This window comes from Ictidomys tridecemlineatus, chromosome 5 (assembly GCF_052094955.1).
Source record: "Ictidomys tridecemlineatus isolate mIctTri1 chromosome 5, mIctTri1.hap1, whole genome shotgun sequence".
Taxonomy (NCBI): domain Eukaryota; kingdom Metazoa; phylum Chordata; class Mammalia; order Rodentia; family Sciuridae; genus Ictidomys; species Ictidomys tridecemlineatus.
Window position 1 is genome coordinate 22,829,073 of NC_135481.1, and position 17,488 is coordinate 22,846,560.

The 17,488-nt window shown below is 37.2% G+C and overlaps 1 long non-coding RNA gene across 2 annotated transcripts in view; it reads left to right on the plus strand.

Annotated features, from left to right (window-relative positions):
* The window catches only part of LOC110598251 (uncharacterized), a 54,893-nt gene extending 38,944 nt beyond the window's left edge, over window positions 1–15,949 (plus strand). Inside the window, exon 5 of one of the 2 annotated variants that reach the window (XR_013438760.1) lies at window positions 15,099–15,949. This is a non-coding gene — a long non-coding RNA (uncharacterized LOC110598251). Of the gene's footprint in view, window positions 1–3,413; window positions 3,771–15,098 lie in introns of those variants that run through there. The other variant, XR_013438761.1, reaches the window with a different exon arrangement.
* Window positions 15,950–17,488: the final 1,539 nt, after the last annotated feature.

The following is a 17,488-nucleotide window of genomic DNA, read 5'->3' on the forward strand; positions in this document are numbered from 1 at the left end:
TAAGGCTGAGGAACTGGAATTATCTAAAGGCTCATTCACTCATGTACTTAGTAATTGTTGCTGGTATCAACAGAAGCTCTAGGATAATTGGTCACATATGTCCTCTCTTTGCAGCCTGATTTTTACCCCAGGGGGGCTGGATTTCAAGAAGTGTCCCAAGACAGACAAAGGGAGAGAAACTGGTTGAAGTCCTATTTCCTTTTATAACTTAGCTTTGGAAATCACATAGCACCACTCACAACAACTTCTGCAGATTGAGGTATTTACAGAGTTCTGCTCAAGTTCAAGTGGAAGGAATATAGACCCAGCTATTAATAGAAAGGTGTCAATTTCCCTTGGTAATAGGGCATGTGAAATTGATTGAACACACACTGGTGCATGGGGTACCAACCTCCAAAATGGTCCCAATGATCCTTCCTTTCTGATATTCCTTCCCTTCCAAAGTACCCTCCACTGCTGCCCTGATTGGTAGATTCTGATGGAAGTGACAGTGTATGCCTTCTGAGGATGGGTCTCAAAAGAATTGCAGCTGCCTTACTCTCTAGGATCACTCTCTCTGGAGGATGCAAAGCAGCTCTGTGGAGAGGCCCATGTGATGAGGATGAAGGCCCTACCTCAGCCCACTCAGCACCAACTCACGGACCTGAGACCAAACCACCTTGGAAGTGGCTCCTCTGATCCCCATCAAGACTTAAGATGGAGCAACTCCAGACTCTGTGACTTCAATGCCATGAAAATCTCTGATAGGAGTTTTATACAGTGAAGAGAAGAAAAAGGCATGTCTTTCCTGCTCTACTGCCTCCAGGACCATAGGCCACCATAGATCTGCTTTTTATCACTACATGTTAGTTTGCATTTTCTAGAATTTTATGAAAATGGAATCATACAGCACATATTCTTTCTTGCCTGGCTTTTATCCTCTAGCATCATTATTCGTAAATTCATCTGCATTGTATCAACAGTCCATTCCTTTTTATTGCTAAGTGGCATTCCATTGTATGGCTGTGCCCCTTTTAAACAAAATGCCCAAATATTTTTTAAAGTGGTCATACCAGCAGTGTATGAAATTTTTAGTTGCTTCAAATCCTTATCAATGTTTGCTATGATTCATCTAATTTTATATTAACATTCAAATCGGGCTGGGGATGTGGCTCAAGCGGTAGCGCGCTCGCCTAGCATGCGTGCGGCCCGGGTTCGATCCTCAGCAGCACCACATACCAACAAAGATGTTGTGTCCGCCGAGAACTAAGAAAAAATAAATAAATGTTAAAATTCTCTCTCTCTCTCTGTCCCCCTCTCTCTCTCACTCTCTCTTTAAAAAAAAAAAAAAAAAAAAAAAAAAAAAAAAAAAACATTCAAATAGCTGTGTGTATGATCTCATAGTGCTTCTAATTTGCATTTTCTTAGTGACTAATATTGAGCATTTTTGAATGTGTCAATTAGTCATCTCTATATATTCTTCACTGAAACTAAAGTCTATTTGTTTTGTTCATTTTTGGTTCTTTTTAGTTATACATAACAGTAGGATTCATTTTGACATAATTATAAAAGCATGGAGTCGAGCACAGTGGCTCATGCCTGTAATCCCAGCAGTTTAGGAGACTGAGCAGGAGGATTACAAGTTCAAAGCCAGCCTCAGCAATTTAGTGAAGTCCTAAGCAACTCAGTGAGAACCTGTCTCTAAATAAAATATTAAAAAGCTGGGGATGTAGCTCAGTGATTAAGCACCCATAGTTTCAATCCCTGATAGCAAATATATATATATAAAATCATGGAATATAATTTGCTCTAATTAAGAAAGATCTACAGAACTGATCTGCTATTATACTTTTTAAAAATATTTCTTGTCTTCTGGATGGATATACATAATGGTAAAATTTTCTGTGACATATTTATATATGTACACAGGAAAGTCAGGTCAGATTCATTCAACTGTTCTTTCCTTAACCCATCCCTCTTCCCTCCTCCTTGATCCCTTTCATCTAGTCCAAGGATTTTTCTCCTATTTTAATGGAATATGCTCCCGTTTTTCCTTCCCTCATTTACTATCTTATTTTTTATTAGCTTCCACATATCAGAGAAAACATTCATCTTTTGTCCATTTTTAAGGGTTTTTCATACTATTGATTTTTGAGATCTTTAAAAATATATATTCTGGATACACCTCAGTTATGTAAATATTACATGTGTGACTGCACATACGGTGTGACTCTACATGGTGTACAACCAGATAAATGAAAAGTTGTGCTCCATTTGTGTACAATGAATCCAAATGCATTCTGCTGTCATGTAGAACTAATTAGAACAAAAAAAAAAAAAAAAGAGCAGTTCTTAGACGGGCATCGTGGCCCATGCCTGTTAAGTAATCCCAAGAGGCAGGAGGATCGAGAGTTCAAATCTAGCCTCAAATTTAGGGAGGCCCTAAGCAACTCAGTGAGACCCTGTCTCTAAATAAAATACAAAAAAAGAGCTGGAGATATGGCTCAGTGCTTGAGTGCTCCTGGGTCCAATCCCTGGTATCAAAAAACAAAACAAGCAAAAACAAAAACAAACCACAGTTCTTAAATTTAGTGAGGTTCAACTTATCAATCTTTTGTGAATTGCATTTTTGGGACAGCACCTAAGAAATCTTTGCCTAACCAGAGGCACAAAGACTTTCCATTATGTGTTCTCTAGAAGATTTATAGCTTCAGGTTTTGCATTTATATCTATGGATTTTGAATGAATATTAGCATGTAGTACAAAAATAATAGGTTGAGACTCTTTTTCTGGTAATCACCATTCTACTTTCTTTCTCTGAATTTGACTGCTCTATAAGTGCCTCCTATAAATGAAATCATACAAGTGGTGCTGAGTCAATTGTTCTAGTACCATTTGTTAAAAAAAAAAATCCTTTCTCCACTAAATTGCCTTCTTTTTGTGAAAAATCAGTTAACCATGTATGCAGGGGTCTATGCTGTTCCATTATTCTATTTGTTCTATTTGTCTGTCTTTATGCCAGTAGAGCATTGTTATCCTTTTGTTCTTCTTTTTCATAGTGGTTTCAGCTACTCTTAAGTCCTTTGTAGTTTCAGATGAATTTTAGATGCAACTTGCCAATTTGCAAATAAAGATATTTTTCTTTTGATTGAAATGCTTTCTATTTCATTTTCATGCTTTAGTTACAATGGCTTACATTTTTAGCCATACTAGTAGATACTCTTTTTCCTAACCTTAGAAGAAAGCATTCAATCTTTCATTATTGAGTAAGATGTTAGCTATAGGTTTTTGGGTGCTAGGACTATAGATGTGTCACCACCCTGAGCCAAATTAGATTGTTTATTTTTCTGCCACTAAAACAGAAAAAAAAAAAAAGCTATTTTTTGTTTTTAGTCAGTGCTAAGATTTAAACCTCATGTATTTTTTGTTTGTAGGCTGTGGGAAGCCATTCTAACACGTGATTGGGTGACTCCCGTTAAGGGCCTGAGGCGCTTTGGTAGTGTCGAAGCTTTCCCAACCCTTTCTTGATGAGAGAGCCCATCCGAGTGGGGGTGTGCCTGACCACTGACCCCGGAGACCCAATCACTGACCCTGACCTTGGAGTGCAGCCCCCCCTCAACCTTCATTGGATGGAATTCTCCCCTGAATCTCTTGTTCCCCAATAAAAGGCTGGTCCCCGGCGTGTTCTCTCTCTCTCTCCTGCTAGCCCTGAGTAATCCCTGCTGCCCTGCTGGGCAGCTAGAGGAGCGAACCAGAGAGGGGAGCCATCTCGGACCTGGCAATAGAAATAAGGTAACTGAGTCTGTGTATTTTATTTTGATCTCTTCTAACTAACTTTATGCCTAGAACCTCATTAATGCAACCATTGCGCAGGCCGCGTGGTAGAGTAGGCAGTGCTGAGATTTAAACCTCATGCATGCTAGGCAAGCACTCTACCTCTGAGCACTATACTCCCAGCCCTGGATTAGGTTTTTCATCCATTCTGCCAACCTGTCTTTTCATGAGGGAGTTTAGTCTATTTACACTTAAAGAAATTACTGATAAGAACTTTTGCAATTTGTTAATTGTTTTCAATATACCTTAAAGTTTTTCACTGTTGTTGTTCTTCATTTCCTGTACTAGAGCCTTCTTTTGTGTTTAGTTGACTTTTTGTAGTGAGACATTTAAATTTTTTTTCTCATTTCCTTTTATATGTTCTATGGATATTTTCTATGTGGTTACCATAGGTATTACATTTGTCATACTAAAGTTATAACACTCTATCTTAAATTTATGCCAGCTTATCTTTAGTAATCTATAACACTCTACTTCTTTTTTTAATATTTTATTTATTTTTCGGCGGACACAACATCTTTGTTTGTATGTGATGGTGAGGATCGAACCCAGGCCACACGCATGCTAGGCAAGCGCACTACCAATTGAGCCACATCCCCAACCCAACACTCTACTTCTTTAAAAGCTCCATCCACACCCTTTTAGTTGCTGATATCACAAAATTATATCTTTATACATAAGCTATTCATTCTTTGAAATGCACTAGACTCTTACATTATGTTGAAGGAAAAAAAACATGAAGTTACAAGCCAAAGCTAAAATAATATCTGCTTTAAGTTAAAATGGAGATTACAAGCCAAAGTTAAAATAATATCCACTTTTTAAAGCCAGAAGTGGTGGCATACACATGTAGTCTCAGCTATTCAGGAGCTCAAGATCAGCCTGGATAACATAGCAAGAGCCTAAAAAATATATTAGGGCTGGGGCTATAGCTAAGTGGCAGAATGTTTGCCTAGCATGTGTGAGGCCCTGGGTTCAATCCTTTTTTTTTTTTTTTTTTTAAGAATTAGTCTCTTGGATCATAGAAAATTAAAAGGACTGAAGATATAGCTCAGTGGTAGACCACCTCTGGGTTCAATCCCCAGTATGGAAAAAAGTACACACACACACACACACACACACACACACACACACACAAACATATATATATATATATATATATATATATATATATATATATACACACACATACATATATATGTATGTAAGTATATATATATATATTTTAGTTTATTTTACTTGGAGTTTATTGAATGAAACAAATTGTTTATATTCATGTCTTTTATCAAATTTGGGAGCTTTCTGTTATTATTTTAAATATCTTTTCTTCCCCTTTTTCTTCTCCTACTAATATTACTATAATGTGTCAGTCAGTCTGTTGGTGGTATCCCACCAGTTCCTTAAGTTCTTTTCACTTTTCCTGAATTTTTTTTTCTTTTTGTTCCTTATACTTAATAATTTCCATTGTCCTACCTTTGGGTTCACTGATTCTGTCTTCTGCCTACTCAAATCTGCCTTTGAGCCCCTGAAGTGAAATTTTCATTTCAGTTTTTTTTTTTCCAGTGCCAGTATTTCTTTGGGGTTTCTTTTAGATTTGCTATCTCTTTATTGATAGAAAAACATTTTAGTTAGACTTTATTTTCTGGACATGCTTCAATCTTCTCAAAATTTTTTAGTATCTTTAACACAATTATTTTAAAGCTTTAACAAGTAGACCTGATATCAAGTTCTTTTTTAAGGACTGAAAGTAAAGTGACCACAACACTCAGAGTGACCAAGAAAGCTTTATTGCAGCAGTGCAAAAGAGAAGAGAGAGAGAGAGAGAGAGAGAGAGAGAGAGAGAGAGAGAGAGAAAAGAAGAGAGATGGAGAGGGAGAGAGCAAGAGAGAGAGAGAAAGAGTGAGCGTAAGAGAGACAAAGAGAGCGAGAGAGAGAGGGGCCCCCTCGCAGGAGGGAGTTTTTATAGCCAAATTCTTTTTTTTTTTTTTTTTTGGTTTTAAAATTTATTTTATTTATTTATTTTTTATTGTTGGTTGTTCAAAACATTACATAGTTCTTGATATATCATATTTCACACTTTGACTCAAGTGGGTTATGAACTCCCATTTTTACCCCGTATACAGATTGCAGAATCACATCGGTTACACATCCACTGATTTACATATTGCCATACTAGTGTCTGTTGTATTCTGCTGCCTTTCCTATCCTCTACTATCCCCCCTCCCCTCCCCTCCCCTCCCCTCTTCTCTCTCTACCCCCCCTACTGTAATTCATTTCTCCCCCTTGTATTATTTTTCCCTTTCCCCTCACTTCCTCTTGTATGTAATTGTGTATAATCCTGAGGGTCTCCTTCCATTTCCATGCAATTTCCCTTCTCTCTCCCTTTCCCTCCCACCTCTCATCCCTATTTATGTTAATCTTCTTCTCATGCTCTTCGTCCCTACTCTGTTCTTACTCTCCTTATATCAAAGAAGACATTTGGCATTTGTTTTTTAGGGATTGGCTAGCTTCACTTAGCATAATCTGCTCTAATGCCATTCATAGCAGCACAATTCACAATAGCAAGACTGTAGAAGCAACCTAGATGCCCTTCAATAGACAATGGATTAAAAAAATGTGGCATTTATACACAATGGAGTATTACTCTGCATTAAAAAATGACAAAATCATAGAATTTGGAGGGAAATGGATGGCAATATAGCCAAATTCTAATGGGGTCTCTGGGTCCGCAAGCTGCCTTGTTGGCACAAGGCGGGGTAAGTGTTGGCCTTGATCAGGGGGTTGAGTGTTCAACCTTGAGCAGGGAGGGAAATGTTCAGCCTTGAGCAGGGGCTTGGGCTTTGGGCTTGAAACAAACAGATGATAAAGAACCAGACAGAGGGTTTGAGTGGCCAGGTCACCCTGCAGCTAACTTTGTCATGCCCTGCAGACAACTTACTCAGCCTGTCCTGCACCTAAGCTTTGATTGGTTAGTTTTTCCTCTTTTATTGTTCTATGTTGTCCTCTATATGGCTTTCTTTGGTTTGTTTGTTTGTTTTTGTAGAAATCTAAACATTTGAATGTGGCAATCCTGGAAATCAGATACTCCCCCTTCCCTGGGGTTTTTTTGTTTCTTATTATTTATTTTGCTAATTTTTTGTTTTTGATTGTTAAAAGTTGTTTCTGTGTCAAGGGTCAACCTGAGATGGAAACTTATGTATCTTTTAAGCCTAAGATTTTCTTTAGGCATGCTGAGTCACTTTCCAGTTTTCCCCATAAATACAGTTGTCTTTTAAGGTCCTAGACTTTAGTGCCTGGGTCTCAAAGGACAAAAAGAAGAAAAATGAAGTCACTGCGGCTAGAGGAGAAGGTTGTAACAACAGAGAAGGTGCAGCAACAACATCTACCATTATTTGCTTACCTCTGTGATTAGAAAGTGCAATCAACAATTCAAGTCCAGATGCCAGTAACTGTAACTAGAGAGCAAAGTGCTTTTTGCCCACTCTGGATCCTACAAACTGCCACAGGAATATGCATGTGCACAGTTGCCTGCCACAGGGCCTAGCTTGGGGGTGGGGGGAATGAACATTTGTCATAGTGCTAAGAACTGAAATTCACCAAAATCAACCACAACTTACCATCCGCAGCTTCTCCTGGAACTTGCAAGCCTTCAGTAGACAGATTCCACCAATAGAATTTTCTCTAAGGAGACAGATTGTTGTTGATTCTTACTCTGCCATCTTTTCAGAATCTTCTCTATTTCATTGATTTTTGTTCTTAGCTATATTATTTTCCATCTTCTACATACTATGGGGTCAAATTCTTCATTTTTTTTTCTAGTTTCTCAAGGCAGAAGCTGAAGACATTTGAGATCTTTATTCTTTTCTAATAAAGACATCTAGTGCTACAGATTTCCCACTAAGTACTACTTTAGCTATATCCCAGAAGTGCTGTACCTTCATTTTTGTTTACTTCAAAGGACTTTCTAATTTCATTCTTCTTTTTTGATGCAAGGATTATTTAGAAGAGTGTTAGTTTCTAAATATTTGCAATTTTCCCAGTTATTTTTCTATTATTGATTTCTAATTTAATTACATGGTGGACAGAAAACATAACTAGTATGTCATAAAATCTTTAAAATTTATTGAGAAGTCAGAGCATGGTGGTGCCTCCTGTAATCCCAGCTACTTGGGAGACTGAGGCAGGAAAGTCACAAATTCAATCCCAGCCTGAACAATTTAGTAAGACCCTGTCTCAAAATAAAAAATAAAAAGGGCTGAGGATGTAGCTCAGTGGAATGCCCCGGGGTTCAATCCCCCATACCACAATCAAAAAATGTTTGAGAATTGTTTTATGACCCAGAATATGGTCTATCACTTGGTAGGTGTTCCATGTACACTATAAAAGGATGTTTATTACACTTTAGTTGGAAAGAGTATTCTACAATCATCTGTTAGATTGAGATGGTTGATAGTTTTGTGGCAGGGAAGGAAATGCCATAAGGGTCTCATTTCACTTCTTGGATAATTCAACCATTATTTGAATTGACCCTACCTAACAGGAACTGGGAACTATGGCAGAGCAAGTAGAGATAGCACAACAGCCTTGCCTGACTCATAATGAGGCAAAAATAACCTCTCTAAATAGCCCAGTCCCAGGAGAAGAGATCTGGAATCATAATGCCAAATGCAGGATCTTCTGAAACCTTTCTCAGAGTAAAAGTGACCCTTAGTTTGCTATAAGCTCTGGTTCCTGCCCCATTCATTTCTTCTTTCTTTTCTATTTTCTTTTTTGGTACCAAGGATTGAACCTAGGAGTGCTTTACCACTGAGCTACATCCCCAGTCCTTCATATTCTTTTTTTATTTTGATATGGAGTCTTGCTAAGTTGCTTAGGGCCTCACTGAATTGCTAAGGTTGACTTTTAATGTGCAATCCTCTCGCAGCAGCTTCCCAAATTGCTGGAATTATAAACATGCATACCATACCCAGCTCTCACTCATTTCTTGTTGTGTGATCTTCAATCCTGATTGAGTAAAATATTTTAGTATTTCATTTCCTAGATTGGACTTGTGTGTGCGTGTGTGCACATATACACATACATGCATGTTTGCATATATTTTAGAGTCCTCTCCCCAGAAAATTACAAGAACTAATAGTCAAAAATGTTGACTCTGAGTTAACCAAGAATGAAGGACAAGAGCACATATCATTTTCATTTACTGGTTTACCTTAGAATTAGGATTAGAATTTCTAATCTTTTGAGAGGCCTTTATAACCCTTTCTAGTAAATCCTTCAACATAGTTGCATGTGCTCAATTTGACAAGAAATAGTGATCTGACTGCCTCATACAGACCAAGATCCTGTTATCTCTGACTGATAACCTTAGCAATCCCATCAATCAAGTTGCAGAGCTACTGCTAGGAACCTACTGAGCAATAAACTTTGCTCCTATGATTGACTCCCTTCAAGCCTCCTTATAGGGGACTTAAGCCTTGTAAAGAGCCAAGGTAAGGAACAAGGCTGACCCCCAGAACTTCAGTTGTAGTACTGAATCTCCCAAAAGTCCATCTAAAGTGAAACAGTGGACATTTATTAGGGTTTCCCTCTCCCCTTAGATATCCCAAAGAGCTGGGCATGGTAGCACACATCTGTAATCCCCATGATTTGGGAGGCTGAGGCAGGAAAATCTCAAGTTCAAGGTCAGCCTGGACAACTTAGGGAGACCCTGTCTCTAATTAAAATAAAGAAGGGCTAGGAATGCAGCTCAATGCCCTTGGATTAAGTCCCCGGTACCATAAAAAAATGTAGATATCCTATAGACACATTTTAAATGTTTCATCTCTTGATAGCTCCACCATTAACCAGCTCCCTAACTAATCAGTTCAACTTCTCTTCCAAGTCTCCCTTCAGGAAATAGTACTAGTGGCTTTAACTAAACCCATAGAGGTGGTTCTTGACATTGACTTTTTCCTCATGCCAGTATCACTAGGTTCTATAAATTCTATCAATCTCAATACCATATTGTATTAATTCTACAACACAGGTTTCCCCTAAGCAGAAGGTTTTTGTTAGGATTAAATTAAATCTTGTAGAGAAACTGCTTAAAACAAAGTAGATGCTTAATAACTACTAACATTATCTTCATGCCATCTTTATCAAATGGCTATGAGGCAAAGGGAAGGAAGAGTGGAGGTCCAGCTGGCTATCACTGCTCTGTATGTATAAACTGGGCCAAGCAGCATGAGTTTGTCTATATCTGTTATCACATTTGTGGGACCCATATTGTGGAATTTTAACTTTAATTTGGATTTTTCATTTCTTTCTAAAATATCTTCAAAAGGATTAAATCACAATGCAATATTTTCTTTTGACTTACTATCTTGTCATAATTTCATACTTACACAAAAGTTGCAAAATTCTAAGATTCTAAGATTTCCCCAGATTTTAATATTTTATTTGCTTTTCAAACCATGTGAAAGTCAGTTATAGATATGGTATCCCAATTCTGCTAATGCTTCAGTTTATATTTCCTAAAAGCAAGATGCTTCTCTTAAATCACCACAGTAAAGTTGCCAAAATCTGAAGATTAACATTGATTCTTTATTAATCTTTGGAATTTCACATTTTGCCAATTGTCCTAATTAATTCATCAACAAAAGAAAACCCAGATCATATACTGAGTTCAGTTGCCGGGACTGTTTCACACCCTTTAGCTTTGAACATTTCCTCAATCTTTGTATTTAATGACATTAATTACAAAAAAGAAAACAAGTCAGTTATTTTGTAGACTCTCTGTCACAATGGATTTGTCTGATACTTCCTCATGAACACATTCAAATTATGTACCCAGGGTAGGAATGACACAGACATGAGATTATCTTATTCTCAGTGATGAAACCATTTTAAGACAAAATTATATTGGACATATAGAAGATTTCTAATATTTAGGTAGTAGAATTTGCCTATTCATCCTGAAGGAGTTGGAAGAATTACATATAGGTCTCGAAAGAATGTCACTCAGAGCTGATCATCCCTTTAAAGGATCCAGGTGACTCTCAAAGAAGCCATTTGATTTCCAGCATTATATAATTCAACTGTGGATAAAAACTACACCTAAGAGTAAATCAAATAGAAAATGCAAGTGGTATTCCTCGTATTCTTCACTCTCCCTTGACTTTATACTTTTAATACATAAAGATGCTAAAAATATCAAGATTACAAGCACAGTTATGGGCCAGGGATTCAGATGTGAACAGCCTGTTGCTACTTAAGTGATTCAAAAGCATCTTTAGTCTCTGTTTCAAAATCTTAGACTCCAACTTTGTGATACTTATGGAAGAAAATAATTATAATCTTATGAATAAGTTTATGCTAATGTGAATTAGTTTATAACTGGTATATTTAGTGAGAACACTTAAGATTACACAAAGATACTGGTATGCTTTGTTTAATGTGCATTTTGTATACACATATACCTAAATATCAAAAATTTTAAATAGAATTCAAAAGCAGGGACTGGGAATACATCCCAGTGGCAGAATGTGTACTTAGCATGCTTTAGGCCCCAAGTTAAATGCTCAGCACCATTAAAACAAAACAAAACAAAAATTGAAAACTATACATAACATGGCATATAACTTTTGAGTGCTTTCTATGCTTTATTAACAAATACTGGGGCTAGGTTTGTAGATCAGTGGTAAAGCACGTGCCCAGCATGTATGAGGCACTGGTTTGATCCTCAGCACCACATAAAACTATATAAATAAAACAAAGGTATTGTGTCTATCTATAACATATATATATATAATTAAAAAACAAATTTATATATATATTATATATAATTTAAAAACAAATTTATATATAAAATTATATATAATAATTATATATATAATTTAAAAACAAATTTATATATATATATATATATAATTTAAAAACAAATACTAAGAACGTTAGATAAGCTTTGCACATTTTCCTAAATTCAATTGACAGAGTCCTTAGAGAACAGAGGAAATAAGTGATAGAAAAAAGTTCCATACTTGGTTTTTTTTAATATTTATTTTTTAATTGTAGTTGGACACAATACCTTAATGTTATTTACTTATTTTTTGTGGTGCTGAGGATCGAACCCAGGGCCTCACAGGTGCTAGGCAAGCACTCTACCACTGAGCCACAACCCCAGCCCCTCCATACTTGTTTTAGCTGAAATATGAAAAATAAGCTAAGAAACTATTAAAGTGTTTCCAAGTTAGACAACAATGGCTTATTTTTTCACTTTTAGGTAATTGCTGAGTTCAAAGCCTGTCATGAAATCCGGAGTTAATATAAATGATGTCAGCAGTATGGATTTTATTGTCCTGACATCCTTGTCCTTATCAGCAGTAAAAGTTATATTGATTTTTTTTTTTGCACTGCTGGGAATTGAACACAGTGTCCCTAACGTGCTAAGCAAGCACTCTATCACTGAGCTACAGCCCCCAGCCCAGCAATATTGATTTTTAAGTTGACACATGTTCACATATCTGGAATGAAATAAAAGGTAACATAACCAAACTATATGCTTTATCCTATCTTTTAAGACCCAATAAATGTAAAGGTAATATTGGTGGGTTTTTTTTCATGAATTAAATAAAGAAACAAAAGCAGGCATCACCAGCCAGTCTCCTACACCACTCCCACGACACCAGTAGATGTTAATCAACAGTATAACACATAACCAAACTCAAAGAAAGTTTAATAAGGTGCCAGTTAATTTTAACTTAATGCTGTTCTCTATTTATGGGTTAATTGTATAAAAATAAATTACCATTATATTGTAATAGGAAATCTTCATTAAATAGAATATTCAGAAACCCAGAGCTTATCTGGTTTCCTAACCTTCCTGGATGAACTGATCAGAGTATTAGCAATGATTATGAACCATGCAGGAGTGAATAGATTACCCAAAAGTCATTTGTAGAGGAAAGAGGGGAAACGAACAATACTGGAATGCCAACTAATTCCTTTAAAATTTCTAGACTTAGAAGAGCATTAACACAAACAAGGGCTTTTGCTGGACACCCATAAATCAGACATACAACTAAATTTAGAAAATTAGTTTTTTTAAAAAAAATAAGTTTTAATTTTTAAAATAGTTAATTCACATTGTTCAAAACTTTTAATCATACAAAAACTCTCATTTCCAGTAATGGAAAATTTGGCCTATCATACTAACTCTTCCATTCAGTACAATTAGAAATGCTGAACAAAATACTTTTGAAAATCTGTTTAAAACATCTAAGAGCTAATAAGAGTGAAGAATTACTGGGCCATGATTCAGGATATGATGAATACCCAGTAAGATAAGCCTATCATTTGGGACAGCTTCTACCCAAACGGCATTTGTAGATTGCTGAAGAGACACTTGAGATGAGCTTTGAAGATTAGGAAGCAGTATGTGACATAAGTGTAATATCTGATCATCACAGCTTAGAGGATTTGGGTTGTAAGAGTCAATGCAGGTACATTGCTGGTGGGACTGCAAATTAGTGAAACCAATCTGGAAAACAGTATGGAGATTCCTTAGAAAACTGGGAATGGAACTACCATTTGACCCAGCTATCCCACTCCTCGGGTCTATACCCAAAGGACTTAAAAACAGCATACCCCCTTTTCTGATTATTGATTTACAAAAGAAAGTAAGCTGCTCAGAAGGCTCTGGAAGTGAGGAAGACGGAGGAAGAAGACTAGAAGTTAGAAGGGGTAGGGGTCTTTACCCAAAAGCCTGGGTAGAGTGGTCTGGATCATCTGGAACCCCCCCACCAATGGAAACATTGGAGTATGTATTGTGTGGAAGATTTCCTGGATTCTCCCCAACCCCACCCTCTCCTTCAGCCATGTTGATGGCAGAGGCAGAGAACATAAGAACTTACAGCCCGATTCTCACTGGAGAGGAAAACTTGTCATCTGGCTTTGCAGAAAAGGTTCCACCTTACACTTATAGTACATTATCTTTACCATGGGCAAGGATATCACATTTAAAAGGACAAAAAAAAAGAGAAAATGCTTGAATGAGCTTATAACTTTAATATTATTGAGAGTATCTGCTTTTCAGGCTGAAGGGATTCATTCGTTATTCTAGTCCTACTTGAGTCCTTTATAATTTGTGGCAATTATGCTTTTCCTTTTAATATAAAAAAGTATAAAAATAAAAATTTGAAAAGGGGAAAAAAACAGCATACAACAGTGATATAGCCACTTCAATGTTTATAGCAGCACAATTCACAATTGCTAAACTGTGGAACCAAATTAGATGCCCTTCAACAGATGTATGGATAAAGAAACTGTGGTACATATACACAATGGAACATTACTCAGCATTAAAAGAGAATAAAATTATGCATTTCAGATAAATGGATGGAGTTGGAGAACATCATGCTAAAAGAAATAAGCCAATCCCCCAAAAACAGGGGCCAAATGTTTTCTCTGATAAGTGGATGCTAATCCATAATTGGGGGGCAACCTGGGATGAGTAGAGGAACTTTGGATGGGGCAAAAGGGAGGGGGTGAGGGAGAAAGGGGGCAAGAAATGTGGTGGAATGAGGTGGATATCACTACCCTAGGTACATGTATGATTGCCTGAATGGTGTGAGTCTACTTCATGTGCAACCAGAGAAGCAAAAAATTCTGCTCCATTCATGTACAATGAATCGAAGAGCTTCCTATTGTCATGTATAACTGATTAGAACTAATTTAAAAAATAATAATTTACTAAAAATCAAGGAATCTGCCCAAGATACTATTAAGGGATGGAGAAGTATGCCCTGATAGTGCATGGTTGAAGGCAGGAGTGGGAGAAATAGAAAACTCTGTCACAAATTTATGCCCCTCAAAATTCAGACTGTTCATTAAATCTGTAATGCAAATCTCAGTTTTTTGTAGTGGTGGCCCTTTTGAACTGGAGTGAATTGGATCAAATACAGTTATAGATCAACAGTTCTCAAACTTTGGTGCAAGCCTTGAATCACTCAGAAGACTTGTTAAAACAGTCCGTTGGGTCCCACATCTGTACTTCCTGATTCAGTAGGTCTGGGGTGAGATGGAGAATTTGCATTTCAGTAAGCTCCCCTAGGGATCACAATTTGGGAACCACTGAGGAATAGACTAAAGCATTATTGAAGTGTGTATTTAACACAGAGAGTCTTAAAAGTAGACCTCTGAACATCCTAGGAGGCCAATAAAAATGCTGGTTTTATGTATTTCACCCATCTGCTTTCTTTGAAAGGAACAGTGCTTGTAAGTTGCCTTGGTCCTCTTATGTGTTACAGAAGAAACTGAGAATCCCAGTGTCCTCAAATGGCTGAGCATGTGATGTCATCCAGGAGCCCCCCCATGAAGCCAGCCCTGCCCAGGTAGATCTGCTACTACAGGACACCTTTGAGCAGGGGACCAGTGTGCATGGTTAGGGATGTGTGAGCAGGGACAGGTAAGCCAGTGTTGTCCCTGTGGGAGAGGAGCATCCTTGCATCCCTGCTCGTCCTCATGCCTCACAGCCAGTCCTCTGTGCCCCTCCCTCTCCTGGATCCTGCTCAGTCTTATTTGGGTAAAGCAGATCCCACCAAATAAGACTGAGCAGGCATTGTTCCCAAACCAGGTTCCATCAAAGGTTCCATCCTCCTACCCATGATAATCTATCTGGGGGTGAGCACCTGGCCACAGTCTTCTCTGGAACATCTATCAGAGGGTATATGATAAGGCACAGTCTCTCTGGAGTTTTAGGTTCTGGAATCAAGGAAATCTGGGATTCTCCAGTGCTATCACAGAGGGAGGGAGAGAAGAGGAGGTGGGGAGGAGAAAGGAGGAAATGGATCAAGGGGGTAAAGAGAAATTGGAGGGACATGATGACTTTTTAAGATTCACAAATCTAGCTAAATCTGAAACTTATATTTTGGACATCACTGTTATATAAGGAAATAACTCCCTTTTTTGCTTTAAAAAAAAATCAATGCAGGCAGGCTAGCTTTAAGCCATCTGAGTGTCCCAGAAGATCATAGTCTCAGGACTGGATAAAACTAAAGCCCCAAGCAGCTGACCAAGGCAAATAAAAATTGTCTGGAGAAAATAATATTTTGCTAAGGTTCAAATTATTTTAATAAATATATTTTAAAATACATCCCAGCAAAAAAATTAAAATATAAAAATAAATAAAATGAAATACATCCCAGAAATACAAAGATGACCAGGCACACAAGGAGACACGAACTCATACACAAAAATGAGCGTAAGCTACACATAATTAAAAAGAAACTCACAACAGACTGCAGATATTGGACTACTGGATACAGACTCTGAAATCACTTTGCTTTCCATGACAAGGGAGATTAAAAATAGCATTGAACTTATTGACAAAGAACTAGAAACTTAAGCAGATAAACAAAAACTAAGCCTCTTGAAATGTTAGAATTAGAAATTGGAATTGAATTCCAGTCAGTTCATTCCAACTAGGATGGACTGATTGGGCTACAGCTCTCACAGTCCAATCATTTCACCATTTCTGAATTACCACAAGGGCCTTGGGAGGACACCTCATACTCAAAACATAACGAGCTTCTTTATGTGTAAGGTGGAGCCCCACCTTCTCATATGCTTAAGAGCCATTTTGATTCCCTTTTCTGTGAACTGCTTGTTCAGTCTTAGTATATCTTTCTTTTGAGCTTCACTCCTTTTCTTCAGGTTCCCGTTCTTTCTATTCTTGAGAAGTCAGCCCTTCTCCTGACTCTGTTGTTATGAGTTGCAGCTGTTTTCCTCAAGCTTGCCATTTGTTTTTACCTTTTCATATGACCCTATGTTTTATTTTGCCAGTTGGAAGCACTTAGTGGGTTGGTTGTTTTGTTTGTTTTAATGTCATCCAAATTTATATACCTTCTCTTTTGGGATTCTTTGACTCATGGCTAGGGAGTTCATCCCTACTCTAAGCACATAAAGGCATTCTCCCTTCTCTTCTTCTAGTACTTTTATTACTTTAGTTTTTATACTTAAATCTTTAATCCCTTTGGAAATTATAATGGTCAACAATGTGAGATGTGGATCCAATTTAACACTTTTCCCAATCATAAACCACTGTTTCCTGATCATTTATCGAATAATCCATTGTTTCCTGTTTTCCTTAGTATTTTAATTAGAATCTACTAGCAAAAAGATTAATAAGTTATTGCAAAGAAGAGATTATTTCAAGGTGATCTAATTCTGTGCTTTGTCTTCAAAATCCAAAGATACTGTGCTGGGGTTGTGGCTCAGGGGTGGAGTGCTCGCCTGGCATGTCTGGGGACCTGGGTTCGATCCTGAGCACCACATAAAAATAAATAAAGGTATTGTGTCCATCTACAACCAAAGAATAAATATTTTTTAAAAATCCAAAGATATTACTGAAATGTCACACTACTGTATCAATTAAAAATTTTTAAAAATATATTTTTAAAATGTCAAAGATACAAGCAATATCTGAGTTATCCGTAAATCTTGCTGTAAGTGACATGAAGGAGAACCACACTGATTCCTTTGTTAAAGATTGCTGAGTAACAAATGGGTCTCCAAAGCCCAAAAGGTCCACTTCAGTAGTGTTTCTGACTTCAAGTTGGTCAATTGAGGTTGCATTTTCCCAATGCACTCAGAATATGATGTCCCAAAGTGTAGCACTTTGACATGCTGAGCTAAAGAA